This window comes from Benincasa hispida, chromosome 4 (assembly GCF_027475165.1).
Source record: "Benincasa hispida cultivar pf3 chromosome 4, pf3_genome.v1.1, whole genome shotgun sequence".
NCBI classification, from domain to species: domain Eukaryota; kingdom Viridiplantae; phylum Streptophyta; class Magnoliopsida; order Cucurbitales; family Cucurbitaceae; genus Benincasa; species Benincasa hispida.
In genome coordinates, this window is record NC_143481.1 from 40,695,571 (window position 1) to 40,709,274 (window position 13,704).

At 35.2% G+C, this 13,704-nt stretch overlaps 1 long non-coding RNA gene across 1 annotated transcript in view; it reads left to right on the forward strand.

Moving 5' to 3' along the window:
• The first annotated feature begins 80 nt into the window (after positions 1–80).
• Positions 81–13,704, forward strand: part of LOC120075589 (uncharacterized) — a 40,270-nt gene continuing 26,646 nt past the window's right edge. Inside the window, exon 1 of the long non-coding RNA XR_016528966.1 lies at positions 81–256. This is a non-coding gene — a long non-coding RNA (uncharacterized LOC120075589). The remainder of the gene's footprint in view (positions 257–13,704) is intronic.

The following is a 13,704-nucleotide window of genomic DNA, read 5'->3' on the forward strand; positions in this document are numbered from 1 at the left end:
TCAACCAAGGAAGGTAGAAAAGATTATAGTCCCAAGTGAATGGGAAATGACTATATTATTTGTTGTAATGTGTTGTGCAGGGGCTTTTAGTTGCTACACGACACAAGGAACTCACGTGGAGGAAGGGAGCAGAAAGGCAGAGGGCTATTGAAATTGAAGAATCCCTCTGCCCTCAACGTGAAGCTGAAGCCCTTTGCATTGAATGAACTTCTGCTGCATGTGTCAGTTTCTGATACAGCAAGACTTCCTTTAAAAGGTTAGGACTATACTCTCAATTAAACTTCTGGCTTAATTTCTTGTTTGTTGCTCCCGTCCTTTAGAAAGCTGAGTTGTTTTCAAATTTGTCCGTTTCTACTGTGTTGTAGAAGGTATCATGCCATCTGCCTAGGTTCTTTTGAGTTAAATTCACAATGATTTTTTGGATTTGTTGCAATATAAAGATTGAAATTTGAACTTTCAATTTCTATAAATGGTTATACAGGTACCGTAGCAACTAAATGTAAGAAAGTCAAACAACTATTTCGATAGGATAGTTGAGGTGATTCGGACACTTATGGATATAAAAGGACAAAGAAAAAAATTTGTTAGGGGTGTTTGATGTGCGATAAAAGCAAATAGTTGAGTTGGTAATTATTATCCGGAGCATTAAATTATCTAAAGAGTTATATTGTCTGTGTTTGGTGTGCAGAGTTGAGTTAAGTTGGTAATTATTGTCTGTGTTTGGATGCTAAGTTAAGTTGAGTTGAGTTGGGGTATTTGGTGCTGTTTTTGAATGGAATTGATTTTGTTTTTTTGTTTTTTTTGCTATTTTTTATTTTATTTTTCAACTATACACATATTTTCTAACTTTTCTAAGATAAAAACAAAAAAACTTCCAATTCTTTTCATTCTCAAAACATAACAAATTCTCTACAAAGTATTCATATATAAAACACAAAATTTTGAATTCAATTTTTTAAACACTCAAATAGAGGTGACTATTCCATTCAAAAACCCAATTTAAACATTAATTACCGTAATTTTTTTTAAAAAAAAGTAAAAAGATTAGTGCCATCAAATAAAACTACTGACATTGTTTTAGATAGAAGAGATGACACTTAAATGTTAATCTTAAAAAAAAAAAAAATCTTACAATTTAAATCATAAAACTAATTATTAGATAGTCTTTTTTGACCAATTTGTGGAATATGGATTTACCTTTTTCTAAAATCGGTGAAATGATTTTAGAAATATTGATATCTATTTTTTCTACTATTATGTTGCATCACGGTACAATCTCTTTTTTTTTTTTCTTAAAAAAAAACTTGAGCCATAATTTTAAATTCCACTATTTCATTAGAATTATGTAATATTTTAAAACATCAAGCGATAGGTTGTTTAAAACATATCGTTGAATTTTTGTTTAGTGAAACAATAATAGGACGTGGTATGTAATATTTTTTAGATCTAAGAAAAAAATGAAATAGAAGAAGAATAATTAGATATAAAAGAACAACCATTAAAAGAAAAAAAGAGAGAGAAATGAGGAGTTGAGAAACAAAATGGAAAATTAAACTCGTACGAGCCAGACAGAAAGAAGAGAGAAAATGAGAAAGACGAACTAGACGACGAAAGAAGACAGAAGATGAGAGAAGGGGAGTAAATGTGAAGAGAGCATGAGAGAGAAACGACAAAGTAATTGAGGGAGTTGGGTGAGTAATGAAAATGCGTGGAAAACGGGTAAGAGTGAGAGTGATAAAATGGTGGGTAATTAAACCCTTCATTTTTATTTTATCAATGTTCGTCGAAGTTGGGCACAAGAAGGTGGTAGGTAGAGTATGTTGTCGAAGTTGTTTGTGCGAAGGTAGTCGTTGGAGTTAGTCGCTAGAGTTGTCGTTGGAGATGGTTGGTGTTGCTCGGAGTTCTTCGTCAAAGTTGGTCGTGCAAATGTGGAAGTCAAAGTTTTGTTTTGTTTTGTTTTTTTATTTATTACCAAGTTGGTTGTTGGGGTTGCCGAAGTGTCATCGGAGGTGGTTGCTGGAACTCGAAGTTGGTTGCCGAAGTGTCATCAGAGGTGGTTGTTGGAGCTCGAAGTTGGTTGCCGGAGTTGGCCACCTGAAGGTGGTCATCGGAGTATATCGTCGGAGTGTGGTAGCGATAATCACCAACGGAGAATGAGGAGGGAAAGAGAATTGGGGAGAGATGGGGTGGGTTGGTAAAATAATCAACTCCAACTCCACCAACATTTAAAGTTGGTTGTCAAATATTGAGTTGGTAAAAAATACCAACTCAACCCAATTTTCCTTGATTGTCAAACACCCCCTCGAACCTTTATTATATGTGTGCTCCCAAGTTGGCCCCCGGAATTTTTATGCTCAAATTTGATCATATCATTTGTATGTACTTGTTTATTGATCCTGGTTTGATAATTTCTTTTAGAAACTTCAGATTGGAGACAAGTAATATTAGTAAACTAATTAAAATAATATACAGACAGGAATAAAACAGAGTTTTTAAGGACACGACTTTATTTATTGTGTTCGTGATACTATCTATAATGCATAGAAATAGTTGTATCTCATCGTTCTAATATACCTTGCTTTTGTTAAAATTTATTTGAATCATAAACGTTTTTAAAAGCCAGTACATTAGTCTTAATAACGTGGAATTGGGCAGGTAAATTTATTATCATCGGACCACCATAAATTCATGTGTTTTTTATTGATAGAGTAAACATGCCTAAGACGGAAGCTAACAGAATCATAGAATCATTAAGCATTTTAATTACATTTAATTTGAGTCACAAGCATGTTAAAACACAAGTTACAAACTAAAGGGTTTTAAAAATTACAATCTTTGTAGAATTCCTCTTGTTTCTTGCAAATTTCCAGGTTAGACCACCAAGAGAATCTTCTCTACTATTCCCAACATTGAATTTGAGTGGTGGAACTTTGAATTGAGACGGAATTGGAAGAAGATTGAGGAGGGTTTAGGAGGAAAATAATTCTCTTCAGAGTTTTCTCTAAAATTATGATTTCCTCAACTGAATTCTGAAAGAGTGAAGCTTTTAATCACTTCATTCATATAAGCACTTAATCTTTCAGCAAATTGACATCAAATTGCATTAGCTAAGTGGTGCCACTTTTGATTCTGCAAGATTTTCTTCATTAATTACTCTGGATTCTTTCATTTCCATGTAAAGATCATTTCCTGAACGAGTACGTTCACCTACTCCTCCAAATACGGATACACCTCCATGAGTCGCTCTGCCTTGATCACCATGGACATATGCTACTCCCCCTTTACCTTCGCCTACCGTGAAAAGGAAAGTTCCCTCGAGCCATGCCACATTGCATGGGAGGAACTGATCCTTCACTTCCTTTTTGAGCTTTCGATTGACGGCCATCCGTCCGGCTCCATCCGAGTTGGCGGTAAGATATATGCTGGTGATGGGTTGGTTTGGCCTGTCCCTGCGGGAACTCCGGCGGTGTTGAATTGTGGAAAAATCCACAAACAATTCTCAATCTTGGATAGTTTTACTAAAACTCACAAATTCAATTTCAAATTAATTAATTATGTTTAATTTAAAATTAAATTAAATTTCATAAAGTTGAATTTCCTTTTTAAACTTAAAATTAATTTTAATTTAATTAATTAAATAATAATTGAATATCAAATATTAAATTAATAAAACACCAAATTCAAACATGAATCCTATTCATATAATCAATATTTAAATCATTATTTAAATATTTGAACTCTCCAAATACATTTAATTTCAATAAATTTAAACGCTAATTATATCGAATATAATTATCAAAACCCTAAAATTGAGTTTGAACATTTCAAATTCCAAAACCCTAAATTTTAAATTTAAATATTTCAAATTTCCTCCATTATTTTTAATCCAAGGTTTAATCTTTTACGAGCTAGTAGAAGAACCTTATGGACCGCTCCAACGATTTGAAATTAATTGGTTAAATCTTTAATTCGAATTAATCAATATTTGTTAACTACCGAGACATACCATTATAGCTTAATAGTTACATTCTCCTCATTGTAGATATATTTCTGTCTCCTTGATTTAATCATAATTAATAAGTCGATCATTCACAGATCTTTCATATATAGCTAGGTCAAAATTACCGTTTTACCCTTGTAAATACATTTCTTAAGTCTCCACTGATCCTCTATTGAACAATTGGTTTAAAGTCCAACTAATAAACCATGTCTCTCTCTATCATCTGCCCTTTTGTTTAAAACCCGAAATCATTACTTAAGAGAACAACCTATCTGCTAACCCTAAATTGGGTAAGAGTAAATTCCATCTTGCAGGACTATGTCCCCAGCTATCTATCCAGTTTTATCCCAAAATGGGAGACTTATTGAGCAATGTTGTTGAACTACTCTCGCATATGCAGATCAAGGATAATCCCGAATAAACAGGAGTTCATAGTTAGCTTAGGATTAAGATCGAGTTACCCTAGGTCATCGAATTGAAATAGTCAGTTTTAACAGTAAACGGTCATTATAAAGAAAAGTGACTATTTCGTGGTTCGGTTTTATGCAAACGTCTTTTGCATAGGATGCCCCACTCGCATGTCTCCACATGAACAATTTCGGGATCACATTATTTGTATTAGTATACAAAGTGGGCAACATCCATAGTGTCATATACTTATAGATCTTTTAGGCTATATATACTATAACTTGATTTTCTTTTATGTCTCTACATTTAAAGTATTCATACTATAGTCATGAGTTTGTTTATTGGATTTTATAACATAGTGCAATTTTAATAATACTTGTATAGAAAAATATAATATGTTTCATATATTACGAACTGCGAGTTTTAGGACATTCCTAACAATCTCCCACTTGGACAAAAACTCCAGTGGGTTACTGCTTCTTTAGCTACTTCATATGCAGCTACATATTTAGCTTCCATAGTGGAGTCATCAATACAACTTTGTTTGATGCTTCTCCACACTATATCCCATCCGTTTAGAGTGAATACCGATCCTGATGTAGATTTTCTAGAATCTACATCAGTCGGAAACTTAGAATCAGTGTATCTCGTAAGGATCAAATTCTTAAGACCATACACGAGCATATAGTCCTTCGTTCTCTGAAGATACTTAAGGATGTTATTAACTGTAGTCCAATGGCTATGTCCAGGATTGGACTGAAACCTGTTGACTATTCCGAATGCAAAGTATATGTCAAGACGTGTACATAACATAACGTACATCAAGCTCCCGACTGCATAATGAATTCTTTTCATTTCCTCAACCTTCTTAGGTATCTTAGGACACTGTTTCTTAGACAAATGAATTTCGTGTTTAAAAGGTAGCATACCCTTTTTTGGAATTTTATATGTTATATATTGACAACATTTTGTCAATATAAGATGCTTGAGATAGCGCTAGCATTCTGTTCTTGCGATTCTGAACAATTTAGATTCCAAGAACATATTGTGCATCTCCCAAATATTTCATTTGAAATTGCAATGCTAGCCATTTCTTTACGTGAGCAAGGAATCCTGTCTCATTCCCAATGAGCAGGATATCATCAACATAAAGTACCAAGAAAGCTACAGTCTTGTTGACTATTTTCTTGTAAACACAAGGTTCGTCAATATTCTGTTCAAAACCATACGATTTGATCGCAATGCCAAATCCTATATTCCAGGATCGAGATGCTTGTTTTAATCCATAAATGGATCTGTTAAGCTTGCAAACTTTTTGCTCCTAACCATGTTCAATGAACCCTTCTGGTTGAGACATATAAATACTTTTGTCAAGATGACCATTAAAAAAGATTGTCTTAACATCCATTTGTCATATTTCATAATCATAGAAAGCAAAAATGGATAAAAGTATTCTAATAAATTTAATCATGACAGTAGGAGAGAAGGTTTCTTCATAATCTACCCCCCTCTTTGGGTAAAACCTTTTGCCATGAGTCTGGCTTTGTAGGTTTGCACCTTACCAATTTGATCTTGCTTTTTCTTGTAGATCTACTTGCAACCAATAGGTTTTACCCCATCTGGTTGATCTACAAGTTCCCAGGCAGAATTGAAGTATATCGACTCCATTTTTAGGTTTATGGCTTTTATCCATTGATATCTATCTACATCTTCCATTATCCGTTTAAAGGTCAATGGATCCCCTAAACCATCATCAAGTATCATGAATTGAGTTTTCGTTAAACCCATATAGCAGTCAAGCTGTTGAACAAAACCCTCCCACTACATCGAGGCATTCTCAATCCATGAGAATGATGTAATGGACCAACAACTTTTGTTGAAGGACCAACTTGATCAACAACTTTTGTTGATTTATCTGTAGATTCTGTAGACATTTCATCTAATACTAGTTTACTGCGAGGTTGATGATTTCTTATGTGATCTTCCTCTAAGAATGTAGCATTTTTCGATACAAATACTTTATCTTCTTGAGGAACATAAAATAGACCACCTTTTGTTTCTTTAGGGTATCCCACAAATAGACATACTTTTGAACGTCATTCCAATTTCTTAGGGTTTATGTGACCAAGTCTTAAGTGCCAAAGATAGGCATCAGGAGAAACCTTTCGTTTTTTTATTTTGAGTTGGTTTTAATACATACAAGTTATTTTCAAGTTTAGTTGCACATATTTGAACACCTCTTGAACTAATGAACAATTCATTTATATCAAAAGTGGCTTTATACATATGTTCCAGTAAACAAGATACAAAGATTAGGTTCTTTTTTCATTTTAGGTACAATATATACATTTTCTAGTAAAATGTAAGAATCTCAAAAACATAAGTTGATATCTCCCACTGCTTCTACTGAAATGACTTCACCTGTTCCTACCTTGAAAGTCATTTTGTTTTCTGACAGCTGCTTCCAGGAACTAGTTTCTTGAATGAAAGTACAAATATGATTAGTGGCGCATGAATTTAGTATTCAGGTTAAGTGAGAACTTTCCACTAAACATGTTTCTATTACAAGTAAATTAGATTTCCTTGATTTGCCTTCTCAGCTTTCTTTTTCGTAAGTTATTTAGGGCAATTGCGTTTCTAATGCCCGTCGATGTTACAATGGAAACATTTTCCTTTTGCAACTTTCATCTTGCTCTTAGTAGCAAAAGTATTTTTCTTCCCTTTTCCCATCTTCTTCATTTGGATACTCTAATCCTTTGAAAGGTCCAAACTTCTTGGGTTTTGAATCAGATGTTGAACCTTTATGAAATTTCCTTTGGGAAACAACATTTGCTTCCCCTTCTTTATTTTTCATTAAGGATTGATAAGCCTAGAATTCACTTAGGAGAGTTTTCAAGTTGTAATCAATCTTATTCATTACTGCGTTTGTACAGAAGGTCATAAAACTCTTTGGAAGAGATTCCATTATCATACTAACTTGACTCCTTTCGACTATAACAACACCATTTGTTTCCGTTATGGTGAAGTGGACCATCATGTCCAGGACGTGTTATCTAACAGAGGTCTTCTCTTTCATACGCGAATTGTAAATGGATTTTATAGCATCGTGTCATACCGATGAGGATGAGTGTCCAAACATCCCTTGTAACGACTCTATGATCTCTCTAACAGTGACCATGGTGTCATGATTTTTAGTAAGCACATCAGATATGCTTGCTAAAATATAAGCTCTGGCTTTTTCATTAGCCTTAACCCATCTGTCATAGGCAATCCGAACATTCGGTTTGCATTAGAACTGGGAAGAGAAGGACATTCCTCCGTTAAAACGAATCTCGTATCATCAACAACCAGTATTGTGTTTATGTCTAACTTCCAATTTGAATAATCCTCTCCATTGAACTTATTGGAGACTAAGAGTTGAATAATCGAGTTCGACATGCTGAAACATAAACAAATTCTATGAGAAAATTGCATATAAATTCAATTGTAGCAAAAGTAATAAAATACCCATATATCTTTATTTATTTGCAACGATACTTTAATGAGTCAGAATAGATGCTACCGAGGGGCAGTCAAATACTCTTTCACTAAAGCAAGACATTTTTGACTAAATACTATATCCAGAATAACTCTTATTCCTATAGTCATTTAGTTACCGTTTTCGATCAAGAACTTACTAACACTTAGTAACTCTTGTAAATGTGACCCTCCATTTTTAGATTTAATAGAATGGTTTATATGCCCTCGAATAGAAGTCAATGTTTAAGACATAACTAAGAAACCCTATTCATTTCTGAAGTTTGAGTTGTTCCGAATCATATGTTACAACCCTCCAAAGGGATCGTCGTGAAAATGGCTAGCTAGTGCTGCCTAAAAACCACAGCAGGCGCAACATAAGAATCTCATAGTTTAAACTAATGGAAAAGACCGTAAGATATGCTGACACATTTCCTGCACCTACTTACTATAACTACTTTACCTATTCACCTTGTTATTGACCCATGAAAACACTTTCTGAATGGTGGTGTGAAATCTTAAAAACATGAGAGCTAAAAACAATATATCGTATATATTATTAATCTCCCACTGAAGTGTTCTAATTGTTTAGGTATCTCTTTTACTTAGGTATATTTCGGCTAATAAACACCCTAAGTCTATGTGGTTTATCCAAGTATAAAGTTTATTTTGGATTTACCTATGATATCTAAGTGATAAAACCATTTTAATACCTCACACTGCTTACGCATGCTCATAAAACCAGTTAACAACGCTCAATATCTCGGCTATAATCCCTAGGTAGCATGTGTTACGTAAACCATCAACTTAAGTACTTCCAACCTTAGACAGAATTATAGACCGACTGAGTTTGTAACCATGTTTTATAAGATAACGACCTATTTTAACTATTAAAACAGGTTGTTGTAGGACAACCCTAAGTGAGCATGCATCTTATCTTTGTTATAGATTTTAAACGTCTAATTCATTTTATAACTCTTATAAAACTATAGACGTGTTATAATATACACTTGAGCATTCCATACTTTAATATAATAGTTATATTAAAATTATGAAAGCCTAAACATCCATACTATACATTATAACTATTTATAACATATATTAATGTTGGGGTTTGTGCCCTAAAGTCTCGTGTCCAGTAGCTTGTAAACAACTTTGTACGAACACTTGTGATGTATAATATAAATGATATTTACTTCACTACTTGACTTTGCACATTTAGATGTTTTTTATTTTACCACAAATCAATAAACTTAATATCTCTGATTATTTGTATGTAACTTAAACATGTATGTGGCGACATACAAGTAGATCATGTCTTGAGTGATAACCAAAATGGTCTGTAGTTTATGGATATAGGAGGGAAACCTTATCCTGGTAACACTATGGATGCGGCCCGCTTTGTGGAATGGTCACACGTGTTGTGACTTGTCACGGATGGTCTGATCCTGATCATTCGTATAGGGGACATGCGAGTAGAGGCATCCTATACAAAGAGTTTGTATAAGACCTGACCACGAAGAGTTAATGTCTTGTCATATAACACCGTTCATGACTAAGACTTCACTTCACTAGGATGACCATAGGTAACATGACCTCAATCTTGAGTGAGTTGGGAACTCCTTCCATTGAGGGCGATCCTTTGATTTGCATGGGTGCGAGTGGCCAGAACGCCGACTCAAACCTACCATTTTGGGGATTCGTCTGATTTGGGAGCTGAGAACTCAGCTTTACAAGATGGTATTCACTCCTTCCCCGAGGCAGAGGTAAGTAGGTAGATAGCTTCCTTAAGGGTTGATTCCATGACTTGAATGATGTGGCGCCACACACCTTCTCATGGCCCGAGGGGTGTTCACACATAATAGGATTATGTTGTATTATTCATTAGAGGGATCAAATACTGGTACTTAAGGAGGAAAATGTAATTATAGGGGCAAAATGGTAAATTGGCTTACTGTAATTATGAGCATCTGTGAAGGGTCATCATACTGATGATTGGTTATATCCAATGGACATAGAAATATATCTATGGTAAGAAGAGTTCAACTGTCGATTTTTAGTGAAATGCCTGACAGTTAACAAATGGTGGATATCGTGACTAAAGAGTTTAGTCAGCTATTCACGTACTGTTGGAGCTTCAAGCCATAGGTCCATAAGGTCCCCTTGGTAGCTTGTATATAAGTTGAGAGTCAATTTTTGGGTTAATTTGAAATGTTCAAATTGACAAGAGGGAGTGTGATTATATATGATATAATTGAACGAGTTAATTAAATATGATATAGTTAACTTTATGTATGAGATCCATTAATTTTGAGAAAATTAGATATAAATACGATTTATATCTAGTAAAGGAAAAATATTATAATTAATATATGATATTAATTTATAAGTTATGAATGTGATAAGATCACATTCATTGGACGATTATAAAGGAAATGGGAAGACGCCTCTTTGTTCTAAATAATGGATGAGTGCATTATAAATAACAGACGGTGTGTTGATCTCGGTGTGCGGATATTGTGAAAAAGATAGTGTCATCGTTTAGAAAAATAGTGCCTATACGATAGTGATTGCACGATCGCTTACATATACGATATTGCGAAGCGGTTGCATACCGATTACACCGTCGCGTGCTATTATCTAAATGATCGTTTACCTTTTTCCTAAGTGATCGTTTAGCTCCCAATATTTACTAAACAATCGTATAGACAAATCGCTTAGTTTTTCTTACGCGATCGTTTGGACAATCGCTCACCCTTTTCCTACACGATCATTTAGACAATCGCTTACTTTTATTACACGATCGTATACTTTACCTAAACAATCAAGCATATTGTCTATACGATAGACGACCGCATCTCCCACTTGCTTAATTTTTGTGTACGGTCTTTCTTCCTCTTTCTCTCTACTAAATCCGAACAAAGCCCACACTTTGGATTCTCACTCTAAGAATACTGAGGGCTCTGAGTGGTGTTGTCTTCTCCGTTTTCTGCTATTCGACTGGTGACTATTCGAGGTAGACAGTTGGACTTCAGACTCGCTGTGAAGAAGAAATCTTCATCTGGTATGATTTCTTGATCCCTTTAGCATTATGAAAGTATGTTTGAATGTATATGTGGTAATTCTGTCACAATGAATTGGAAAGATCCGTTTCCACTCGTAGATACTCTTGAATAAGAGTTCCTTCAATTTGTATCAGAGCACTTGGTTTTCTGATATTCCAATTCATTGCTACAAAAGAATTGCAAATACGTTCTTGGTGGGTGCATTTCTATACTGTTTAATCGTTAAATTGTTATGGATGTACGGATTTATGGATGTTTTCGTGGATGTTAGCCTCGGTTTTATTTAATGCTTTTACATTTTCAGTTGTTTGTAAAGGCCCCTGCATTTTTTTGGGCATTAATAATCGTTATCGAGTCTGTATTCAAAGTATGTTTGAGTTTTGAATCATTCGTGAAGAAGATCAAAGCAAGCGTTTTGGTTCTTCGAGGAAGGAGACGATCAAGGGTTGATCATATTATGCAGATGATGGAGTACGTGATCGCTGTTGATCGTGTCAGTTAAACGATGGGTATGTGATCAAGTGTTGATTGCATCGTGCAGTCGATGGACTACCTGATCGCTGATGATCGCATTGTGTAGATGATCGGGTAAGCGATCAAGGGTTGATCGCATCGTGTCGAAGATCGGTTACGCGATCACTGAGTATCGGGTCATATAGACGATGTGATGCCCGCGTATCGCTTAACGCGCGCGCGCACTGGATGATCGTTTTGGTCAGAAGCTTTATCGCTTAGTAATGACTAAACGATTGCTTAGTATCGCAAGGTAAATCGTTTACCTGACGCCGCGTTAAATGATCGCATAGGCGATTGTTTTGGTCAGCAAGCTTCATCGCTTAGTAACTAAACGATCGCTTAGTAACGCAAGGTAAATCGTTTACCTGACACTACGTTAAGTGATCGCATAGACGATCGTTTTGGTCAGCAAGCTTCATCGCTTAGTAACTGACTAAATGATCGCTTAGTAACGCAAGGTAAATCGTTTACCTGTCACTGCGTTGAGTGACCGCATGGACGATCAAGCTTCGTTGCCTCGTTGTCGTCTATGCGATTGTTTAATTTTGCTCCTATCGTCTAGTTCGCGCTAGACGATCGTCTACCTACGACATTTACTACACGATGGAGTCCTCCTGGCGGTTCAAGACCTGGTTCGCCTGTGAACCGGTTTGCTTGATGAAAAATGTAATAGATAGGGTTATTTCATTCCGGTTTTGTAAAGGCTCATCCCGGTCCATTAATCCTTTATTTATTACATGCGATGTATGTTTTTAATATGTCATATGGTATGCACATATAGATAAACCCCACCTTAGGTCATGCATATTTTCTTTATTATAAGTGTTATAATTTAAAGAAGCATGTTTTAATTTACATAAATGCATGCTCATGCATCATATAATATAAGGGTTATATTTATGTATGCTTTATTTTTTTAACATTATATTTATAAGCATTATAAATACTTCATTATGTGGGATGAGTGTTTTAGTTGTTTATTTTATAAATGGTTATAAAATAAAATTAGAACTAAAATAATTAGTAAAAGATTAATATGTAGCAAGTCTGTCTATAGTAGACCTTTTGTCGAAGGCGGGTTCTGTCTAGGCTAGGGTATTTAAGATGACAACAATGGAATACCCCTACCTCGGAACCTACCTGGAAAGGTAATTTAGATAGATTTGATGCATGCATGCAAACTAAGGTCAGTTCATTAAAGAGTTTAATGTGACTACTTGGATTTTTTTTTTTTTTTTTTTTTTTTTTTTTTTTAAAAGTTGTTTTTTGTCAAACTTAATAAATGACTTAGATTATTATCAGTAGCCGGATAGTCTAGGTTAATAAACCCCTAGTTAGAACATTAAGTGGGATGTATTTGGGGCATTTAATGCTTCATTTTCACCTCTCGCGTTTCTCCTTCATAGTCCACACTGTGAGATCTACCCTCGGCCTCGAGGCACCTTTGGTGTGTCCCCCTAATGGATGGTGTTTGGGTAGGTAAATATCAAAGTGGATGGAGAGAGTGTTCATAATAAGTGGGAGCGGGAAGTGCAACAACATATCCCTCGGTATCCCTCGTTGGACTGAATAAAGTTTCTGCGCATCGCCTTGTGGCACCTTGGGTGTGTCCCCCTATAGGATGGCTATTTTGCGTGTTTCTATATTTAATCTCCTGTAAGAGGATAAAGTTACTTAGTCTCTTGTCCTGATCCACTTTTTCCCTACGGTGGGTGCATTGAGGCGGGACTCTGGGGCCGAAAATGAAGGGATACACTTACGCGGGATTATTAAGGGTTAACTATTCTAGACCGAACAAATGATGGCTATTAGGTTTAGTTCCAAGAGTTAGTTCTGCCTAATGGTTGAGAATGTCTTATCTCAGTGAAGGGACATCTGATCACCCCACCGGTGATGTTTGTCCTGCCTCGCTGGGGCATCATTGCAAAATAGAAGTCTTTTCATTTAGGGTACTTGGAATCTGTTTTTGCTAAAACTAATTGGTTAAAAAATGTGGTTTTTTGCAAAGTCTTATAAAAGGTTATTCGTTTTTTTTCAGCAACGGTTTTTAATGGCTTTAGCTACTATCAATTTACTTAGTGCCGAAAAACTCAATGGCCAAAACTATTCAAGTTAGAAACATATACTCACGACGATACTCATCATCGAGGATCTAAAGTTTATCCTTACAGAGGAATGCCCTCTTATTCCACCTCAGGA